The sequence below is a fragment of the Lissotriton helveticus genome, chromosome 4_1 (genome assembly GCF_964261635.1).
Source record: "Lissotriton helveticus chromosome 4_1, aLisHel1.1, whole genome shotgun sequence".
NCBI classification, from domain to species: domain Eukaryota; kingdom Metazoa; phylum Chordata; class Amphibia; order Caudata; family Salamandridae; genus Lissotriton; species Lissotriton helveticus.
In genome coordinates, this window is record NC_136063.1 from 1,365,776,181 (window position 1) to 1,365,790,795 (window position 14,615).

The 14,615-nt window shown below is 45.6% G+C and overlaps 1 long non-coding RNA gene across 1 annotated transcript in view; it reads left to right on the plus strand.

Moving 5' to 3' along the window:
* LOC144827517 (uncharacterized) overlaps nt 1–11,423 on the plus strand; it is a 113,095-nt gene extending 101,672 nt beyond the window's left edge. Inside the window, exon 4 of the long non-coding RNA XR_013610228.1 lies at nt 11,202–11,423. This is a non-coding gene — a long non-coding RNA (uncharacterized LOC144827517). The remainder of the gene's footprint in view (nt 1–11,201) is intronic.
* The last annotated feature ends 3,192 nt before the right edge of the window (nt 11,424–14,615 follow it).

Sequence of the window (14,615 nt, forward strand, 5' to 3'; positions counted from 1 at the left end):
CTCTATTCTGAGCCCACTCCTGTTCAATATTTACATGGTTCCTCTCATTTCTCTCATTGAATCATACGGCATACTTGTAACATTGTATGCCGATGATACTCAGCTCATTGTCCCTCTGGAGAAGAACTCTACCAATGCTGAACAAAACCTTAAGAACTGTTTGAAGGATGTGTTTCTCTGGATGGATAAAAACCATCTTAAATGTAATATCAGTAAAACAGAGATTCTTCCTATGGGAAAGTCCCAACATTTCTGTCCCAATAAATGGTGGCCCGAAGACTCTCCCGCTCCCCCACAAACTGTGGCATCAGCAAGAAACTTAGGGGTCTTATTCGACACCGAGCTTTCATTTGACCAACACGTGAGGAATGTTGCAGGAAGTTGCTTTAGCATCATTAAAACCTTAAAGAAATTCTTTGACTTCCTGCCCATCGACTCACGAAAAGCCGTCACTGTAGCTCTAATCCTCGCACACTTGGATTACTGCAATGGCCTGATGGCTGGCGTTAAGAAAACCACACTAAAAAAACTCCAAAGTGTACAACACGCGGCAGCCAGACTGGTCCTCAAATTGCCAAGAAAATCCTCAGCGTCAACTGCCTTAAAAACTTTACATCGGCTGCCCCTCCACAAGAGGATCTTATTTAAAATCCTGATTGTTGCTTTCGAGCTTTCAATGGCGCCGGCCCGAAGTATCTCATTAAGCGTTTCCCCCATTACATTCCAACTAGGACATTACGATCAGCAGGAGAAAACCTCATTAAACTGACCAAATTCAACCTCAAAACTAAGGCGGGTAAGACCCTGACCTTCTTATCTTCCAAGGCCTGGAATGCAATGCCCAAACACCTTAGATTGCTTACTCAGGAAAAACAGTTCAGGAAACATCTGAAAACCTGGATCTTCAATCTTCCAGAAGAGTACGTAATGACAGCCATTTAACTCGAAACCCGCAATTGTATGCACTCTGTTTTATCAGCGCCAGGATGCTCCTTCCGGAGCGATAGTTGCGCTCTACAAATAACCAATACAAATACAAATACAAGGCCATTCGAATATTGCTATTATTGTAGGTGTGTTCTATATAATGTAGCAACTCTCCACCAAAAGATTGAGAGATACCCAGGGTTCCCTACTTTTATGGTTTGGAGTCTAGAGAAAGAGCATGAGTGATCAAAGGAAAATGAGCATATGTCACTATCTCTGGTTAGTGTCCAGCAACACATAGTATGCTCCTGGGTGGGTCTATAGTACCCACTGTCAGGGACGTCTTAACAGCATTGTAGGCATCCGAGCAAAGCAGTGCACTGGGCCCTGTCTACACGACCACTCACAGGAATAAAAATGTTTAACGTAAAATTAGTGTTAAATTGTAGTCTGCAAGAGGCCCCTATGCTCCTGGGGCGCCCGGATGGCTGCCCAGCGTGCCCATGCGTTAAGATGCCACTGCCCACTGGTGTCGCAGCATGAGCAGTGACTCATTATTGAGAGCTGCTGCAAGGCTACCTTCTTGAGTTTCATGTATTGACTTTGGTGGAAAGGGCCAAGAGCACAGGGGAATGAAGTGTGGCTGTTCTTCAGGGATAAACAGGAGCACAACACCAAGGGGTCCATTAGGATGAGAGGCGGACTTTGTCCGCCCATCATCCTACCGGTGAAAGGGACCGCCCGCCATAAGGGCAGGGGTCCCGTGGCTAGCATTAGGATGCGCCTGCCACAGTAGCGGGCGCATCCAGCATTCCTACCATTGTGGCGGGCGGTGCACTCAGCACCGCCCGCCACAATGGCAGGAAGGCATGCTGTGCACTTCCATGCACAGCATGGCAGGCACCACACGGTGCCTGCCATGCTGTGCATGGAACCGCTGGGGGTACCATAGGAACCCCCCATGTGCACCCCCCACGCCCCTCGGAGTCCATGGGGGCCCGCATCGGGCCCCCAAAGCAGACTCCGCATGCCTATGCCGCCACGGAAAGGCATCTGAAAAAGCCCATTGTAATATGGCTGGCGGTGTCTGATAGACACCGCCACCATATGAACCCTTTTCTGCCCCGGTCGCAACTCGACCGGGGCGGAAAAGTGGCGGACGGTCTTTCCGTCCGCCGTGGACCCCCCAGCCATACTAATATGGTGGGGGGTCATTCCAGCTAGGATGGCGGGCGGATCGCCCCTGCTACCGCCGGCCTGGCGGGGGCGATCCGCCCGCCATCCTAATGGGGGCCCAAGTAGTTATTGAAAGGGAAACCTTAAGAGGTGAACACACGTGGTGGATTGATGAAATGAGTTTTGATTCAGTGGGCAAGAAAGGGAATGGAATTTCGAGGCAAGACACAAGCTGCCTCATTATGAGGTTCATTTTAATTCCACAGGATCCATTAACAGCAGTTAATGGTCCCAATGGAAATATGAAATTAGTGGGAACACCGCAAATCTGGGCAGATTGATAATTCCTTAGGAATTACTGGAAATTGAATCCAGAAATACTGGTATCCTACAGTATTTTCTAATTTCTCATAGTCCCACTTGTAAACCCCTGTTAACACTGATCCATATAGATACTGGTCCTTAGGTATCAGTAATTTCAGAGGGGCCAGACTTACTGAGTCCATTCATAATGGGGGCCGAGGTGTTTGTTGACAGAGGTGTGCAAGGGTAGCACACTGCTAGGTGTCTTTGGAAGATAAAAATGAAGATGGATACAAGGTGATAGATTTTCAGCTCCATCACTCTGTCCGATTACTGCCAGCCATATTTAAAGATCTACACCTGCATCACATAGATCGCTATGCCTTCAGAGGAGCCACCACCACTACTGCGGCTCCAGTGAGGGATTTGAAATTTGCTGAGCAGTTGCAGTGGTTCATGCAGCTGCTCAGCAAACTTTTCTGTTTTTCAAAAACAAGCCCCAGAGCAAGAGTTTATTTTTGAAAAACAAAACATTACTGGCCATCACACCCTGGGAGTTTACTCCGAAGATGGGAGGGTATTTTATTTTTTGTCTCTTTGGTATTGACAGGGTTTTCCTGGCGGCCCAAAAACTGTAAAAAGTGTCTTTCCTATGTCGGGCGGATGGTCTGAGGCACTCACACAGGCAGCTCCAAAAATCTAACTTGTGTCTTGGCATTGTGCATCGTGCCTATTGGCAGATGTGACCTCTACAATTAAACCACTGCTATTGAACCACGGCTTGGCATTGGGGCATCTCTCAGAAAACATCCGCATTTAGGATCAATGGTGGTGGAACGATGCCAACATGATTTGTGACCATCATTATCGATGCCTCACCTAGAGCTGATGGAGGGGCAAATGGATTGTCTCTGGGTTTAGGGGCCCATGGATGAGGTAGAGATCAGAGTTCTCTTGTCTCTAATGGAGCAGAGGGACCAGGGTCAAGCTCTTGGAGTTACATGCCATTTGGATGACCAACAAGGCTTTCCTAACACCCAGCAAGGGCAAGTCCATCAGATCCTGACTGCCATTTGTTAGTAAAGCAAGTAGGAGGGGTCATGGGTACTGTGAGCCAGGGAGTGCTGAAACTGTGGTGGTGGCTGGACCTTCAAGGTAAATCGATAAAGGCCAATCACCTAGTGGGTTCTCACAATGTCAGAGGCGTTGTGCTCAGCAAATGAAATCTGGCCAACAATGAAGGGCAGCTACATCCAGAGGTAGGTCAGGGGCGATTTCTCCCAATGGGTCTTCAGTAGACCTTTTTGTCGCCATGAAGAACACTGAGTATAACCCCTTTTGTGCCCTGGAAGTCTCACCTTGAGGTTCCTTGGGAGATGTATTATGTCATAATGTATTTGTAGAGTGCTCATATGCAAATGCTTCTTGTAGCTAAAGAAAGACACAACTGTAAAACCTAACAGTGACCGGGGAAAAAAGCCAGAAGATACTCAATAATTAAAAATCCAGGTTTTAAGTAGGCTTCTAAAACAGAGTATGTGTGTTTCTGACTACAAACTAAAAAGGTAGAGAATGCCACGTTTGGTCACTGCTGTAGAAAAAGCAGTCTCCATATGTAACCATTCTGATCGTAGTTCTGGCAAGCAAGAATTTGTTTTCTGATCTGAAGGAGCATGAAGGTTGATAAAAGGATAATTTATTGACTAGAAAATAAGGTAATTTGAGATGTAGGGCGTAACGAACAAATATTAGGACCTTAAAGGCCACTCAGTATTGAATTGTTAGAAGGTGTTAAGATCTCAGAACTGGTGATCTTCTGTGGGTTTTTGTAAGCATTTGTTGCATGCCATTCTGAGTAGGTTGCAGTTGTCATAAGATTTTGTCTGTGGGTTCAAGTTAAATTAAATTAGTGTAATAAAGGTGAGATTAAATGATAGTGTTCACTCTGTCATATGCTAAGAGTAATTATTAAAGGAGAGAATTTGTATTCAAAGGTGAAGGTGAGTGTAGAAAACATTCATGGACTTTGCTTCCAGGGACAGGATGCTGTCCAGATGACCTCCTAAATTTCACACTCCATTGGGATGCCATTCTCTTGTATGTATTTCCTGCTGCTTCACCAAGTTCGGAGGAAGGTCACAAGTGATCAGGCTGATATCCCCGGACTGGACTCAGAGGGTTGCTGGGCCTGAGCATTTGTCCTCCGCTTCGTCTACCTCTTTGGGAGGACCTGCTGTCCCAACAATAGTACAGGGATCTTTATCTGGACAACCAACACCTCCAAGTGTGGAGATTGAGAGAAACCAGTTAAGTCGTTTTAACCTTCCTTCACAGGTGGTAGATATCATCTTGGCTGCTCTCTGCCGGTCCAACAAGTCCACCTACTTTATCACTGGACAAAGTTTGTGGCCTGGTGCGAGGATATTTTGCTGGTCCACTTTTGGCGAAGCTTTCTGACTCATTTCTGTTTGTTCTGTCCTTGACTGCCCTTTTTGTCTATCTACATTTGCCTGATCTGCCCAGCTTGTTCAAGTAACCTATGTAATGCATTTTTTAAAAGACTTATATATATGTTTCCTCCTGCACCTTTTATTATGAAGCAGTGGGAGCTTTTTTGTTCCTTATGTTCTTGTTGTGTACTCCTATTGAGCCAATGAACAGTCCTTTGAGGTTGCTAACCTGTAAGACTATTTTTACCATTGAAATCCCTTCTACAAATCGTGACAGTGAGCTACAGACACTGTCATTGCAGCCTCCTTATACCCCTATAACACTATAGATTCTTGCAAGGTGGTACTTCGGACTCTGGTATCCTTTCTTCCAAAAGGGGTGTCACTCTTTCATGTGGGGCAGTCAATAACACCCCCAGCATTCTTCTTCCTTCGGCATCTCACTAATGAGGCGAGGCTTTAGTGGTTGGACCAAAATCGGACTAAGGAGCACCGGTAGCACGGCCAACTCTTCATTTCATTCACTAGTGTAAAGAAGAGAATAGCAGTTAAAAAATTAACCAGCTGAAAATAGGTCATTTTCTGTGTCAAGATGTATTTTGCCTTCACCAAGAAGGAGTCTCTTGTGCCATTTTGGGTTTATTCCATCAGGGTAAAAGCCACCACTTTGGCTTTAAAGAGGGATGTTTTGGTGTTAGACACTTGCTAGGCTGATTTGTGGGTGTCTGTCCACATCTTACAAGCACTACTGTATCCACTATCAGGTCTGTAGGTGTTAGACTTGGGCCTTAGGGCAGGTTCACCCCTAATCTTTTTGCCTTTATTTGTGACCCTGTGTAGTGATTTTTTGGGTCTTGGCGCACTTTTTCCCTGTGTCCCAGAGTGAAAGTGCGTGCGTGTAGTATGGCTGGCCTGCCCTCCCATAGGAATGCATGGGGAATGTGTGTGCCCTGGTAGTTCCTGATGTGTGGGGAGTGCAGGCTCGAGTTTAGTATGTATGAACTCGTGAGAGTGAATGCTGCAAGATGGTGTCTGCGGCATGTATGTGTCTAGAAGGGAAGTGCTACTTCTGGACATTGATGTATGTGTGCAGTGAGGATAGTGGAGCGTGATTGGCTGGAGCTGGCTGGCATGCCAGGCTCCAGGAAGTCTGGATGGGTCTGCCCGGTGGTGAGTGTGAGATCAGCATGAGTGATGTGTGGGAGGAGTAGATCTGTGTCCTGGATGGGCTGGGTTTTTCCCCACACAATGCTGGCTCCGCCCCCCTGTGGTTTGTCTAATGACCCAAGCCTCCCCAGTGAATGAAAGGGGTGGTTGGGCCATCAAGGGTACTCCCAAGCCAGCTGCAACTGGTTTCCCCCCACCCTGCACCTCCTAACAAAGGATTTCTCTGTATAAAAATGGGGCTGTGTCCCCACAGAAGTTGTTCTCTGTTCTGCTTTGGACCTTGCCAGAGGGGGCTGCTGCTGCTGGGGCCAGGAGGACCGCCACTTGGATTGTCTCCCTGCCTGGAGACCCAGTGTGCTGGCTCTGGCCCTGCCTTGCCCCTCTGCCTGCCTCCAGACCCTGCTGGAGCTGTTGCTGCGCCTGGAAGCGCTTCTACTTGATTTATAGCGCTAGGAGCGCTTTCCCTGAGCCCTAGCGCTTTGCTTTTATTTCTGGCGCTTGAGAGCGCTGTGCTTAGCCCCTAAGCGCTTGGGAGCGCTTATTTGCCTGTTAGCGCTTCGAGCGCTTTATTTATGCTTATAGCGCTGAGAGCGCTTCTTGGTCCAGGCAGGTGCCCACCCTGCCTTGTGTGCTACCGCGGACTTTGCCGCTTCATTGCCCCGTGCAGAAATCACCGTCTCAGCCCGGAGACAGCGGGAGAGGCGCTGCGCCCGCCTCCCTATCCAGGGCCGCGCTGTGATTGGCGGCCCCGGAGCAAGCATTCCCGCCTGGTGATTGGTTGCCGGGCCGCGCTGGGATTGGACGACAGCCGCGACCCGGAAGTGCCCAGCCTGAGAGCCCCGGTCTGCCTGAGAGCCCCGGAGAGTGAGAGGAGCTCCCCGCACTGCCGTCCCGCCCGAGGAGCAGCTTGTCCAAGTAGCCGGTGAGTGCCACGAGGGAGGGAAGCTCTCGGTGTGCTCCGGTGCCTGCGAGAGGCACCACAGTGATTTCGAAGCCCACAAGGGCTCCGGGGGCATTACGTCATTTCGAGTCCCCCGTGAGGGACTCCACCGTGCCGCACCTCTGTGTTGAGTGGCCCCGAGGCTCCTGGGGGCAAATTGTACATTTCGAGCCCCAGTGGCTCAGGGCATTCCCGATTTCGAGCCTGAGAGGCTCCAGGGCCCCCAGTTGATCGTTGAGCCATGAGGCTCCAGCCACAGTCCTTTCCACGAGCCTGAGAGAGGCTCCTGCGTGCCCTATTTTGTTTATGAGCCCCAGAAAGGCTCTTGAGCGCCCACATCATTATTTTTGAGAGCGCTGAAGCTCTAAGGCGCCCCATTTGTTTAGCGAGCCCTGAGAGGCTCTAGGGGGACACAGGTAGCTAGTTGGTTGTAGCCCCGAGGCTCCCACTCTGTGTCTCCCCACTTTGTTCTTGAGCCCACCTGGCTCCAACGTTGCCCAGTTCATATTTACAACTGTCCAGCACTTAGTGGACAGTTGCTACGTTTAGGCTTTTGTGCTGTGCTGCCTGCGCAGCCTTCCCTGACTTTGAGACTCAGGGCATTCCAGCCCCTTGCGAGGCCAGTTGGCCTGAGGGACATTTCTAATGTTGTGCCATGTGCACCCTGCGCAATTTATGATTCCTGCTTATTTGATTTCTGCGCAAATGTTCTACCTGCACCTCTGAATGTGTTTTAATGTTTCATGTGCCCTTGTTTGTTATTACCTTTGCTAAAAGTGACCTGCTTAGGTAATTCTTTGTTCTTTTATTCCCCTTTGCTAAAAGTGACCTGCTTAGAGGAATGTTTGTTTTTACCTTTGCTAAAAGTGACCTGCTTAGGTAATTCTTTATGTTTTTATCCCCTTTGCTAAAAGTGACCTGCTTAGAGGATTGTTTGTGTCATTACCTTTGCTAAAAGTGACCTGCTTAGGTAATGCCTTGTGCTTTTATTTCCCTTTGCTAAAAGTGACCTGCTTAGAGGAATGTTGATGTTTTATTGCCTTTGCTAAATGTTACTTGCCTAGGTGATTATTTTAGGTTTCCTTCCCTTTGCTAAATGTGACTTGCTTAGGTGATAGGTTTTCCTTCCATAGGTCCTGATGATAAGGTCCTAGTTCCCTGCGTGATTTCCCTACAGTGTTTAGGGTGGCGTAGGAGGTATTTTCCCTTTACCAGTAGTTACTGGTTGTATGCTACATATAACTATTTTGTGTGTTACAGTCATTATATGTTGATGTGCTAAAGTGTTATACCTACAAGTATTAATTCTAAAAAGTGCATACCCCTGACAGTGGTCCAGGTGGCCCTGTCCTGTACATAATCCCTTGTAAATCTTGCCCGTGCCTGTTGGCACATTGTAAAGTGTGTGTGTTATCTAATGTGTTTTTATTATTATAATACAAAGGCTATTTTTGATACAACCTTGTGTGGAGTTTCCTTTGTGGTGGGCCTTTGGTTGTTGTCGCTGGGGTGCGCGCGCAAACGCTTTACACATCGCCTCCGAGATTAGCCTTGCTGCTCGCGCCACGTTACCTAGAGGGTGAGCGGGGGTTATCTTGGTGTGTGACTCCCTTGCCCTGACCTTAGAAATGGTGGTCTCTGACTGACCTTGGCGCAAGCCTTGGCCAGCCAGAGGTCCCGTTTCTAACAGTAGGGAAGGCCAATTTGCCCGCTCACTGCTGCAAGAAGTCCTCGTGTAAAGTACCCTCCTCAGACCCACCACCTTTGAGGGGGTAGTGGTTTGATATCTACTCAAAAGGTGAGGAATCTGCAATTTTAAGTATCCATTAGAAAAAAAAGTTACTTACCTTCAATAATGCTGTTTTACATGTATAATGTCTAACAACAGATCCCTCACCAACCCATCCTCCTCCTTATTCTGTGGATTGGACCTCTGATGGGTCAAAAGGTCCCATTTTAGATTCAGCAAAGTATCCACCTACCAACTTCTCAGTTGCTCAAAGTCTGAGGGTATGAAAGTTGCCTTTGTAAACTGATGCCAGGGCATGGTTGCCACTTATAAGGCGTGGACCCATGTCATCACTTTGTGAGGCAGGGAAAGGACACTGTGGAGGATGATGGCGCCATTTACAGGTGCACAATAGCTGTTGCAAGAAAGGTTTCTTTATCCAGCCTGGTGTGAAGGGTGAATTGAAAGGTGGAGCAATCTGTGCCTGGACAGAATCCCACAGACAGGATATTTCAAAAAGTAAGTAAATTGTTCATCACTCTTTGAATAGAGTTATACTCCATACACAAAGATGTCATTGTCTGTGAAGAAAATTTCTAAACTTTAAAGCGACTGGTGTAGGCCTAAAGGGAGGCCATGGCTTTGCCTGTAAAACAGCATTTTAATTTTTAAAAATTAGAATAATATGCCCAAAGGTGTTCGAATCTATCCTTCGACTGCACACAAATCAGGAATGTGTGCCTACTGTTGGCTCTAAATCTTTCTTTTTCTTAAAAGTCAATACGGTGGCCTAAAGTATCCATCTCTAACTCGCCCTTCTCTACAAAGTCTTACTTGTCATGACACACCTAGAATATAACATTGGCACCGTAATCTTCGAAATACACAGTGCTATGTTGAAAAGGCTATAAAACCAGCCTGCCAGATTTTCCCTCTGCAATCGCATCAAGCCTACCCTAAGGTCTCTACCACGGCCAGCATAAAGTTCAGAGTTCTTTGCAAGGCCCACGCACCCTACTGGGGAAAAGTTTAATCTGGCCCTTATCCACCAATGATAATTAAAGAGGTGGAGACACAGGGGCAGATTTACCATTCTTTCATGCAAGGCAGCAAGGCAACTTTCTGTGCTACGTTAAGTGAAAGAGAGAGGGCAGCAATTCTCCATATTTACGAAGATATGGAGCATTTATGTCTCTTCTTGCACTGGTGCACTGTGTGCTGCCTAGCACCAACGCAGGTACCCTTGCACTATTCTACGTTTTAGGCAGGATTGTTTTTGTACGGAAGGGGAAGGCATTTTCCTCTTTGTACGAGTGCTGCAGAGTCGACCTATTGTTCCTCATTCCGCCTCTGTCGGGTAGGCGCACTATTTTGGTTCAAATCTAGGTGTTTGGAGATCTGGGTTTGTATCAATATCAATGGGTGTATGCAAAGGAATGCTCAAGCTCCACGCATGTAACTCCTACATGGCGCAAAGTAACACAAGGTATGCATTGCATTACTTTGTGTTTACTAAAGCACACAAAACCAAGCTAAGGGGCTTTCCATGGTTTAGTAAAACCCAGTTAAGGACTTGCGCTGCCCTGCTACGACTTGCGTCACATCATGACAACAATAGTTCTTAGTAAATCTGCCCCATAGTGGCAGATCTCTGGAACTACAAGGCCCTAGATTATAGGGAACTTCTGAAGGCCACCTCTTCAGACTTGCTTTCTAAGTGTTTTTTAGATCAGGGGTTGGAGACACAAAATAGGGGCTCTATCCTTAACTTCAGTTTTTATCACAATATTGTGTTTTGTTAACTCCCCTGTGGCTCTGAAGGAATCAGATGGTAGCAGGCAGTACTGTATAAAACACCTAAATGAATGAATAGATGTAAATGTGATTGCTGCAGTATCGTTTTAATTAGGAGTTTTACGCTTACCTACAATGCATCTAAATGCATTGTGGATTGGTAGATGCACAGTGATTTGCACTAGCCACATCATGAATCGTTGCTGATACTGAAGCGCAATGCCGTGCCTTTGAACACTGCACCTGCCCCTGTTGCGACAAAACATTAGTGGCATAGCTTGTTTTTAGACTAGCTGCCTCTTCCTCCCAGCCTTGAGCAATGACCATAGGGCCGGTTTTTGTGGTACTCCTATGGCTCATGTTCAATGAAAACAATCGCTATTCCTATGCATGAAATACACCTGATGATCCAAAATTGCGAACAGTATGCCATACTGCATGCCTCCTCCTATCTACGTACCAAGCAACTGCCCTGCACAGGCATTCCAAAAGTACTGTGCAGTTAAATATAGTTTACTAAAAATGTTTTCTTCCTGCATATAGACTTCAGGGGAAGTTCTGTTGACTATTGTGAAGGCAATGGGGCTGTTTGTAAAAAAAAAAAAAAAGCATACCGTAATTTATTTCTGTTTTGATTATGTGAGAAAATGACCGACAGCTGTTACTGGAGACCATTTTTCGTAGAAATGTTACAATCAACATGTACTTTTTTCAGTTACAGATTAATCAACTTGAGGAAACAAATCCTGACGGAGGGAATACTAAATTCGAATGTGGAGACGCTATCACAGTCACCCGGAAGTAAACCTTCTGAAGGCTATGCAATGGCCATTGGTGGAATGAAACAAGTACATCTACTTCCTTTACTCTGCGGAATGCATATCAAATGAAAAAATACGTGGTAAACATATGTAAAATAAAACATAACTTGAATACAGTGTATGGTGTTTGTCATTTATGTCGCTATGCTCAACTGCAGATACCTTAGAAAAAAAGTAGGAAATACCAAAAACACAGCCCAACGTCCTCAAAATAACAGGAGATTCTTCGTTCAAAACAAAAGTTCTCTTTCACAGAGGGATTGCATGGAATTTAAATCAGGTAACATGAATTTTGAAGTAAAATGAACAAAGCAAATTAAACATTGTGATGCAAATGATAGACGATCACTAGGCATCCGAATACCCTAAAACACAAATTCTCTTGTGTCTGAGCAACTTTCAGGGACACCTCGTTATTCCCTGAATATAATAGCCAGGGCTCGAGTCGGGGTACCACACGGGTGGACGGCATCCCCCCACTTATTTTACCAGGTGGACAGCGTCCCCCCTGCCAAACAGCTGGCCTTCACTCTTTGGCCTCTCTGGGACGAGATCGGAGCTCACAGCACGCTACACACGCGCTGGCTTCGCAGATGCAATCGCATCTAAGGGGTGAGCGAGGGGAGGCAACGAGGCAGATGGTGCAAGCCACCTTTGGTGACATCACTTCCTGTCGTAACGTCACTTCCGGTGACAGCGTCCCCCCACTTCTTTTTTTTTTTAGGACTTGTGCCCTGATAATAACTACTCACCCTTCTGAAAATGCACTTATTTCAAGTTCACTTTCATGTAATGAAAGAAAATAGAAATACAGTAATTTCGTGCACAATCTCCATGATCCTTTTGAAAATTGTTGTGGGTATTTTTACCTTCACTGGAATCCTGTACTGAAAATTTTAAATTAAACAGCTGTACACTACCAAATGCTACTTTTTTATGGACTCCTAGACGATTAATATCTACTGAGGAGATTCACATCTAGTACCTGAGTCAACCCTCTTTACAGCATCAACCCATGTATCACCACCTTCTTCCCACATCAGCTACCTGTGAGGATCACAGCGTTCTAATTAAGAACTAGAAAGTGTACTTAGAATCATTCACTTTCCTAGACAGAAGGCTGAATTCGCTGCTGCTTCAAGTTCCGGAAATAAATGTGCCCCCAAAAAAGATTACTCCCATGTGTTTGTAAGATATAATTAGGTGTACACAGTCTCTGAAATTTGTTTAGACCATGACAATTATTATTGTGTTTAAAAATAATTGGCTCATTCTGATTTACAATGTTGCTTTTTTAAATATGTTCTACTTTGAATGTAGTTGTTTATAAAGTATATAGAGGTACATCTTTGCACACAATACATATGCATTTTAGAACATGGTATGCCATTGTCCCTACATTTAACTAATAATAAAAATTATTTTGAAATTCAAAACATGTTCAGGCAGGGAGAAGCAAATACTTATAAAAAGAAGTGAAAGAATTAAAAACCAAAATTAAACGTCCAAATAGCAACTCATGGTTTACCACCCGTAGGGACGGCTGCTCATTTGGGTAGGTTTTTAATTCAATCTGACATATTACAGCAACGTGGTGTTCAGGAGTGCCTCAATTTTGTCATGAATGCAGAATGTTAACATTCTTGTTCTTCATAACTGGAACCACAGTTGAATGCAGAGAATCCATCTGATAGGCTCCTACCACAAGCATGTCACTCAGCATGCCAGACTTTAACATGTGGATGAGGAAGACATTTGTAAATGTATAGAAAGTGTATCCTATTTTAGTGTTTTGGAGCTCAAACCTTAATTCCCTTGGAAAAATTAATCCAATGATTGTGCCTATTTACTGCAGTCTCCTCCATAGGAAATGTTTTGATTTCTACAGCTCCTATTTCAGCAAGGTGTTTGGAAGAGTCTGTTAGCAGTCCAGTTGTTCATTGGAAATTGGCGTTGAAGCGGATGAGCCAAAGTTGCAAGAGTTGGCGATTTCTCACATCAATGGGTAACATTCCCCATGTGTGCAAGAAAATACCTTAGCTGATGGGTTAATAGGATTTGGGCTAAAACTGGCTTTGTGTGAGTGCGGTTTCTCAAATCATAAGGTGCCTCTGCAAGGATGTGCTCACCACACTCTCCTCGGTACGTGTAGGCTGGGGCACACCCAGCAGCCCTGCAGGGACCATCAGTGTTGTGTAGAGTGTGAAAGAGAAGCTTTCTACCCTCTGCACAATGCTTGAAAACAGCCGCCTATAATAGCTTCCTACTCACTGTTTCTTAGAAATCTAAGTGACCCCCCAAAAAAACATATAGGATACCACTTGGAGTACTGCTGTCTTTTAGGGAGGACCCCTGCTTGAGGATCTAGACCTTACCACAACCGCAGGCGTGAAGCAAGATAGGAAACCGTTTGCTAGGACTAGCACTGTATAGGGAAAATTCTCCCCCTTTCCTGCAGTTTCCCCACTGTTCTAGGTAGTTAAGTTAGTGAGCTATTACACTATATGAAGTGCATACCTTTGTTTGATGAGTTTTCCCTAATTTCCTTACTTTGCAAACACAATGAAAGTTATTTTTCTTTGTTACAAAATTATGACTATTTCATTGTAAAACACCAGAAACATTTGGGCCTCACTGCGTTACACAAAAGCTATCAATAACATAAAATTGGAATTTCTGTCCTAGTAGACCATCATCTAAGAGGGGGTTAGACCTCTGAGTTTGATCAGGTGACATAGGTAGATAGAGATTGGAACCATATGACCAATGGATGTATCCAAAGGCTGCCTGGCGGCCATTAGAACAATGATATGTCCTCATGGGGAACAACCTAGTGAGAGAAAAGACAGAGGACCGACAGATCATCTTTTTGAACTGCTTCCAGGTGGAAAGAGAAGGGGAGAACTGTTAAGGAGATAAAGCCACAGAGAATTTAAATCCTCCCTCCCGTTTACGGACAAGGGTATATCTTAGTAATAGTGCGACCTATGGAGCATTGAGGGGACAAGGCAGATGGGAGAGAGACACAGAATCCCTATGTCTTTGGCATAAGGGGGAGCATATAATGGGAAAAGGGAGCAAAAGATTGGGATGAAAGACAAGGAGCAGTGGCACATCAATAGAATGGCAATTTAAGGACCTGACCAAACTCCAGGGCAGGTGATCATATGATGAACCATTGCACCAACCAGGAACGGGAGGGGAAAACATAGAAACAGAAACAAAGAGGCAGGTACTTAATAGGTAAAGTTGAGGGAAACCAAAAAAAGACAAAACAACACAGGTGGAGGAACAGACAGTCGGGTGAC